The sequence below is a fragment of the Myotis brandtii genome, unplaced genomic scaffold, assembly GCF_000412655.1.
Source record: "Myotis brandtii unplaced genomic scaffold, ASM41265v1 scaffold441, whole genome shotgun sequence".
NCBI lineage: Eukaryota > Metazoa > Chordata > Mammalia > Chiroptera > Vespertilionidae > Myotis > Myotis brandtii.
Window position 1 is genome coordinate 2438096 of NW_005366873.1, and position 7303 is coordinate 2445398.

At 49.9% G+C, this 7303-nt stretch overlaps 1 protein-coding gene across 16 annotated transcripts in view; it reads right to left on the reverse strand.

Annotated features, from left to right (window-relative positions):
* TCF7L2 (transcription factor 7-like 2 (T-cell specific, HMG-box)) overlaps positions 1 to 7303 on the reverse strand; it is a 186705-nt gene that overhangs the window by 31047 nt on the left and 148355 nt on the right. The gene's annotated exons all lie outside the window — the stretch shown is intronic.

Genomic DNA, 7303 nt, shown 5'->3' on the forward strand with positions numbered 1-7303 from the left:
GGAGGCGGGGGGCGGGGGGCGCTTCAGAAACCACCCAGCCTAACCCTTGTTCCCACAGGGCCTTCTGTGGTTTTAGAGCTCATCGCATGCCCACGGTGACCAAGGTAAATCTGTGAATTCAAGGAAGACCTGGTTTAAATTCTACGTCACCGGATTAGCTATACAACCTCTCCTAGGCCTCCGTTTCTCTGAGAATTCCAGGTGGGAACTGTACCTGCCTCAGAGGGTTGTAAAAATTAAGAGATCCTGCACGTACAGTGCCTGGCACAGAGCTGCACATGCAACGCAAAGGAAGCTTTGACAAACACCACCCCGTGAACAGTAATGATGAGTAATGTGGTCATAGATGCAAAAGCTAGGGCCTAACTCCCATGGGCCTCCTGCACCTGGGTTGCTTTGACAAGAGGATGTTCTTGTCTAATGAGGAAGATGAGGCTCACTACCCCTCCCGTCTCTTCTCATTAGATTCACGGGGAACACGCAGCCACAGACGGTGCTTACTGCAAAGGTAAGAATGCTCAATATGGGGCAAGAGTGTATGCAAGTTTTATAGCCACCTATCCTCAGGTGCCCTTCTTAAAAACGTGCTATTCAATTTAAAATGTATGTATTTTTCCCTAACCAGTTTAGCTCAGTGGATAGAGTGTCGGCTTGCGGACTCAAGGGTCCCAGGTTCGATTCCAGTCAAGGGGATGTACCTTGGTTGCGGGCACATCCCCAGTAGGAGGTGTGCAAGAGGCAGCTGATAGATGTTTCTCTCTTATTGATGTTTCTAGCTCTCTATCCCTCTCCCTCCCTCTCTGTAAAAAATCAATAAAATATTTTTTTAAAATGTATGTATTTTACAATCTCCCTTGGAAAAAATAGTCACTTTATTAAGCTAATAAATAAGACTGTCACAGAAGAATTGAAGGTGAAATAAACAATTCAAGATGACCAAGATCCTTCCAGCATCAGGGTGAGGGTCCTGAAGTCCGAGCTGATAGAAATGAAACACACAACCACCCACCTTCTCTTCAAACCATTCCCACTTTTAAAAAGGTCTTTAAGAACTGGGTTCAAAACTGTATCGCCCTAAGAAAATTCAGATGTAAGAAGTACCTTTCTTGAGGGAGGAACACCGATAACCCTCCAGAAATGCAGGCAGCAAATCTAAACTAAAATAACTATTTATGCTCGGAGGGTCCATGGGACAAACAGTCTGAAATAGTAGCACCTCCCCCTGTTATCTTTTGACGGACAGACTCCAGTGTTTAAGTCAACACCTGCAACATAAAACCAGGTGCCTTTCAGGTAACTGTTTTATCTAAGTATTAAATGTGGCTTCTAAACTACCTGGGGGGACAAAATCAATGCCCTCAGTGATGTTTCAAGGTCATGGTGGTGGTAGTCACGGGAAGCTACCTGGAGAGTTGGGGTTACTGGTATGTAACCCTTTCAGAATATGCTGAACACTCGGAATCTCTGAGCCACAAAAACAGCAGACCTTCACGAAGTATTCCACACAAGCTCAGGGAGTTAGGTCACAGTTGCCCACACACAGCCACACCATGGAACCTCCTAGAACTCCTGTCCGGATGATCTGGGCGGAGGTCAGGGGAGATGAGCACCGGCCAGTTGCAGCTCCTGAAGCTGCCCAGTCAGCACCAGCACAGTCCCCGCTGGCACCATTCGGGAGGCTGGGCTCTGTACCCGCCTCTGTGTTGGGTGTGACACACTCTATTCTATGAAGTCCTTACAACAACCCCATGAAGTAGCTGGCACCTGTGATTAACTCCACCTAACAGGTGAGAAATCTGTCCTGACTCACAGGCCTTGGAAGGTGGTGTTTGCAGGCCTCGGGCGCTCACCTGCCTGACTCCACCACCCCCACTGGGGCTGCAGAGACCGGCTTCGGATGGGGTTCATTGCCGTGCTAGAGTGAGCTGGCCCCCGTGAGCTCAACCTGGGCCAGTCTTCCCTACTGGACACAGATGCTTCTGGATGCAACGGGAACTCTTCCCAAACCCCCACCTACCAACCTCTGGAACCCAGACCAGTTTCAGCAAACCACGTCCTCTGCACACCCACCCAGACACCCCAAGTTAGGACTGGCTCCAGCTCCCTGCTGCAGCCAGGACACCCTGGCCACAGGGCTCCAAGTATGTTTACAAGGGGTGTGTACAGCACGTGGCGGATGATGGGGGGCAGGGGCGTCAAGATGTAATGAGATGCTTCTGCTTCTACGATATAGACGAGCAGCAGCAGGATTCCGGTGATGGAAACACTTTTTTTTTTTTTTTAATTTGAGAGAGAGAGGAAGGGAGAGGGAGAGAGACAGAAACCTATTGATTTTTAGAAATAGAGGAAGGGAGAGAGAGAAACATCGGATGGAGAGACACATTGATCGGCTGCCTCCTGCACACCCCCTACTGGGGATTCAGCCAGCAATCCAGGCACGTGCACTGACCGGGAATCAAACTCAGGACACCTCTTGGTCCATGGGATGATGCCCAATCCACTGAGCTACACCAGCTGGGCAGAAACACATTCTATGTGGTCAGTTCCAGCTCACCAGACACTAAAAAAGTCAGCTCAAAAACTGAACCCATTAAATGGAGCAAACAATACCTATTCACCAGTAAAAGGAACCCAAATCCTCGTCTGCCTTCCCATCGTTGGGGCTTTCTGCTTTCTACCTGGAGAAACGTGGGTTACCCAAAGCAATGCCTTCCAGGATCTGTGCATTAAGCTCTATGGGATTTGAGCATCGAACAGTTAAATTATATGGAAAGGGTCTTACATCGGCCCTTGAAGAGCACAGAGCTTTTCCGCCCGAAGTATTCATCCAACTGCAGTGGGAAGAGCGCGGAGGAGGCGCCCCTGTGGCTGACCTTTGACCTCTCGAGAACCCTGAAGCATGGTGTTCTGCAACTTGGCCATGCCACCCTCGTCGCCAGCGCCCACACACCCACCGGAGCGCTGCCCGTGAGTAGGAAGCTGGCGAGTGGAAGACTGATTCAGGCCCTCTAGGTCCCCTGCTGGCCCTCCTCTAACCCAACCCCTCAACCTTCTCTAACTGTGGGGAACCCAACGGGAAAGAAAGCTCGCCATTCACCTCGCAACCTATTAATCAACGGACGCTGGAAACAAATAGAGCCATTGCTAGCCCCGGCCTCTCTGCCGGCCTCCTCTTCAATGCTCCCCTATTGCTCTCCCTTTCTGCAGAAGAAAAATGGGGCCAGAAAGCGCCTTTGCGAGCCCAGCACAATAAAACAAAAGCAGCACAGAGGAGCATTTGTCAGCCTGTCCCCTCCCCCGGGGGGATGGGGAAGGTCTCGGGGGTCTTAGGTTACCAGCCCTCCCTGGCTCTGAAATCGACATCAGGAGGGGACACTGTTCACTCTGGGTTTATGGCTCATCTCCAATGCACTTTTCAGATGCCACTTACTCTGGCTGCACTGAGGCCAATGGCGACGAGCAACATGTTAATAGGTGTCGCACGTCACCGGAGCCATGGGGTGCTGGGAGCGCTGGAGAAGAGGAGGGGCTGGGGCTGAGCCAGGGGCTGCTTCTTACTCATCAACAACCCCTTGATGACTCAAGCAGTCCTATTTTTTTTTTCTCAGACAATGTGCCCGAGGGTAGGAATGGTCAGCAAAGGTAAACCTCCTACCTCAACAACCCATTACCCCCCAAAATTAGCAACCACTGCAGCTGCTCAAACCACCTCAAGGAGACACACAGAGCAACCTGGGCCCAGGCCTGTGCACACAGTCCCACCCCAACGTATCAGGTGAGCATCTGGCTGCTGTACCCTGCAAACCTCCTCCACACACAGAGGGAAGGGTGGCAGGCACACTTCCACCCTGGGCCAAACGGGTTCCTTTCATCCTTTTACCCTCTCTAGGAGTCACAGCTATCAGAAGCCCAGCCAGCGAGGACCCATCGAGGGCAGCGCCCGGGGTTCACTCCCAGGAGGACAAAGCTCCTCTCGGAGGCCTCGCCCCCGGCTAATGGCGCTTTGTTCCCTGGACAAGACTTCTATTGATAGCTACAGCACTGCCGGTTGAAAATAATAAATAAAAAGGAGAAGGCTTCACAGGGTTCGAGGTTTGCTTGGAGAAATGAGGTAGTTAAGAGATCTGCAGTGAGATGCAGACAAGAAGCACCTCCCTCCCCTACCCCTGCAGCCTCAGCACCCAGCGGACAGCCCCTGGCCCAGCTGCGAAGGAATCATGGAGCCACAAGGCTGCCAAGTCACAGGTCTGTGACCCTGGGAGCCTGACACTCCGGGGTACTGCTTATGTGTTTTGTACATTATCAATGGCGGGCTCCTCCCCCTTCCCCAGTCAAATCCATTTAGACAGCAAGAAGGGGAAGAGAGAAGATGCTCCCTGCCAACTACAAAATTCTGCCGACTCACAGTTTCTCAGGCACTCACACGGGCATTAAAATTCTTCCTGCAGGGAAATGATTGAGCGGGGCAGGCAGGGAGAGAATAAATGTGCAGACAATTTTCATCCAAATTCTCACACACACATGCATATACATAGAACTAACTCAAACCATCCTAAGCCCTTGGCCTTTTTCTTTTTTCCTTTTGCCCCTTCTATAACGTAACAACCCAGCTAGTCACACACCACATTGTCAAACACTAAGGGTCTAGGGGGCCAAATTCAGCTCTTCTTAATAACCTTTTCTTAATCCCCAAAAAGGAGGAAGGGAGAGGTGGGTTGGGTCAGGAGGTGGGGGGGAGGCGGGGGGAGCACGCAGGGAACATTTATTTTAACCTGGAGAATAAAGATGTGCTCCAGCTGCCTGGCTTTGTGAACGTAGAGGCCAAGGCCCAGCCCAGCAAAGCTGTGCTTTCACACAGGCTCTTGAACAATTACTTCTAGTTAAGTTCATTAAACATAATTTATTTCCACTCATTCTCATTTATTTCCCAATAAAAAGAAAGCATCCTATTGTAACCCCCACCCCCCACTACCCTTGAAAGCACTTGTAAGCTGACAGTCTTGGCCGGCTGGTCCAGGCTCGCCCCTGACCAGTGAGTCCCAGTGTTTGCTTCCTGCTGGGCTCCCTCCAGGAGCAAGCCAGGGCATCCCAGGCATCCCTGGCAGGCGTCAGGGAGGGGGTGTGGCAGCACCACGGGGATCCCTGGCTGTCCTCACCCTCCACCAGGTCTCAGAGATGCAGAACCAGCCACTTCGCCCCTAAGAAACTGCCCAGGAATCTGCAATCTCCACCTTCCTGCAATATATGTCTCTCCTACTTGGGAATGAAATGATTAGTGTTAACATAATCAACCTTGTGAAATGTCCTAATATGCAGAGAAGATGTGGGAATTGGGTACAAGGGCCTGGCTGTTTCAAAGCAGTGCCAGGGATAAAGCTAACCCATTCCAAATGAAGAAGTCCAAAAGGCTCAACTTGAAAACTTTTAAAAAAAATAATGAATTCCAGGCCACTCGCCCCCCCCCAAAAGAAACCCCAACACAACAACCCCAAAATCTACAGAATCCTAAACTAATGGAAAGGAAATCACCAATTTTGATTAGGAATAAATTGTAAGTACATAATGGTTATTACATCCTGGGGATTTTGAGAAAGAAGCAGTGAACAAAACCCGATCCCACCTCTCTAATTTATTTACAACGAACAGCTGTGTAAAAAATGTCTTCAGTTTTTCACATTCACCCTGGACCTAACTTTCCGATCTAAACCTCTGCATCTGAAAGCCATGTCTGCTACACGACGCCTGGTAAAAGCTCCAGCAATAGTGGTTTCCTTGAGAGAGCAGGTAGATTTCTCCCCAGGAAAGAGCGTGTGGCCCAAGAGCCAGGAACTCTGGATTCCGCGGGAATTCAGCACAGACTTGAAAGGCAGACAGAGCAAAGGCGAGCTGCATTGTTCTCTCCACTTTGTCCCGTCGGTGTCCCCAACGTGGGCATCCTTCAACGGACACCCACAGGCCCCATAAAGGACACACGTGAGAAGGACCCAGAGCCGCCATGGGGCGAGGAGGACCGATGCACGGCTGCTGCTCCCTCTGATCGCAAGCTGGCCGGCTAGAAGTTTAAGGTAACAAGGGAGTGAATGACCCAGGCAAAGTTCAGTTTTTTAAAAAATCCTCCAATGTGTGCGGAAGTATATATGCGATCAGGAGGGCATGGCAGGATTTCATCGCGTCCCAAATATGACAGAAGGAAAGAATTCCACTACATAGCGCAGCCGGGCCCCCTACCAGCCCCAAACCACAAAGGGGAGGTTTCCCGAAGAATATAAGGTTGCAGGCTCTGTTGCTTCCAGAAAAGGCCGATGCAGCGGCCTGATGTGACAATACAAAGATCCTAATAACTGTATCACTGGAGTGGAGAGTTTACCCTTTGAAAGGAACTCCCCTCCTCTAAGATATCGAGAATGGAGACTTAACCATCACCGAAGCAGCGGGACCAGGATTGAGTAACCCAAGTAATTTGAGTCCAGGAAAGATCTGGAACCTTTCGGCAGTCTTGGAAATAGGGAACTGTGCTGGGTGGGAAATTTGCACCAACACAACGGATCCATTTGCAGTGCCAGCCTGCAGTCTCCTCCCCAGAGCTCTCAATCCTACACTGAACTAGAAACTTACATGCAACCAGAAAGGAACACCAAGACTGCATCTGTCATTCCTTCATGCGGGACTGGAGAACTGATCTACCTCTTTGTATTTTAATACGACATACAGGGCTCATGATTTTGAAAACATAAGGACTCTTAGAATCTGTGGTCTACTTCATTCCTTCTTCCCCAAGATACTGGATCTAAGAGCCGATCGGCCACTGCACATGTTTCTGTGTTTGGCCATTCAACAACAACAAACATAACGAAAGTAATAATGAAGATAATTACTTCAAATAATGAAGGAACCACCTCCAAATTCCAGAGAACGAATGCCCTTAGAGCTCGTGGCAAAGGGTCTGGCCCATCAGTTCAGCCGAGTGCAGTGACTCCTAAACCCACGGCTGATATTGAAAAGGCCGTCTTCCTAACCAGCAGCGTCAGCACAGTGGTCGGCCACCGGCCTCTTGCTCAGGTTCCCAAAACACATTTCATATTAAGTTCAGAAAATGCAAACGCCACGAGCAAGACTGTAGCCTACAAGGCCAGCATCTAAATTTGGAGATGGAAGAGAAATACAACTAAAGACAGAGCCACAGAAAGTCAGCATTAAATATGAAACCAAAATACACAGTGTACACAAGCACTGCTACTGTAAAAACCTTACTGCTAAAAAGGAAGGAAGGAAGGAAGGAAGGAAGGAAGGAAGGAAGGAAGGA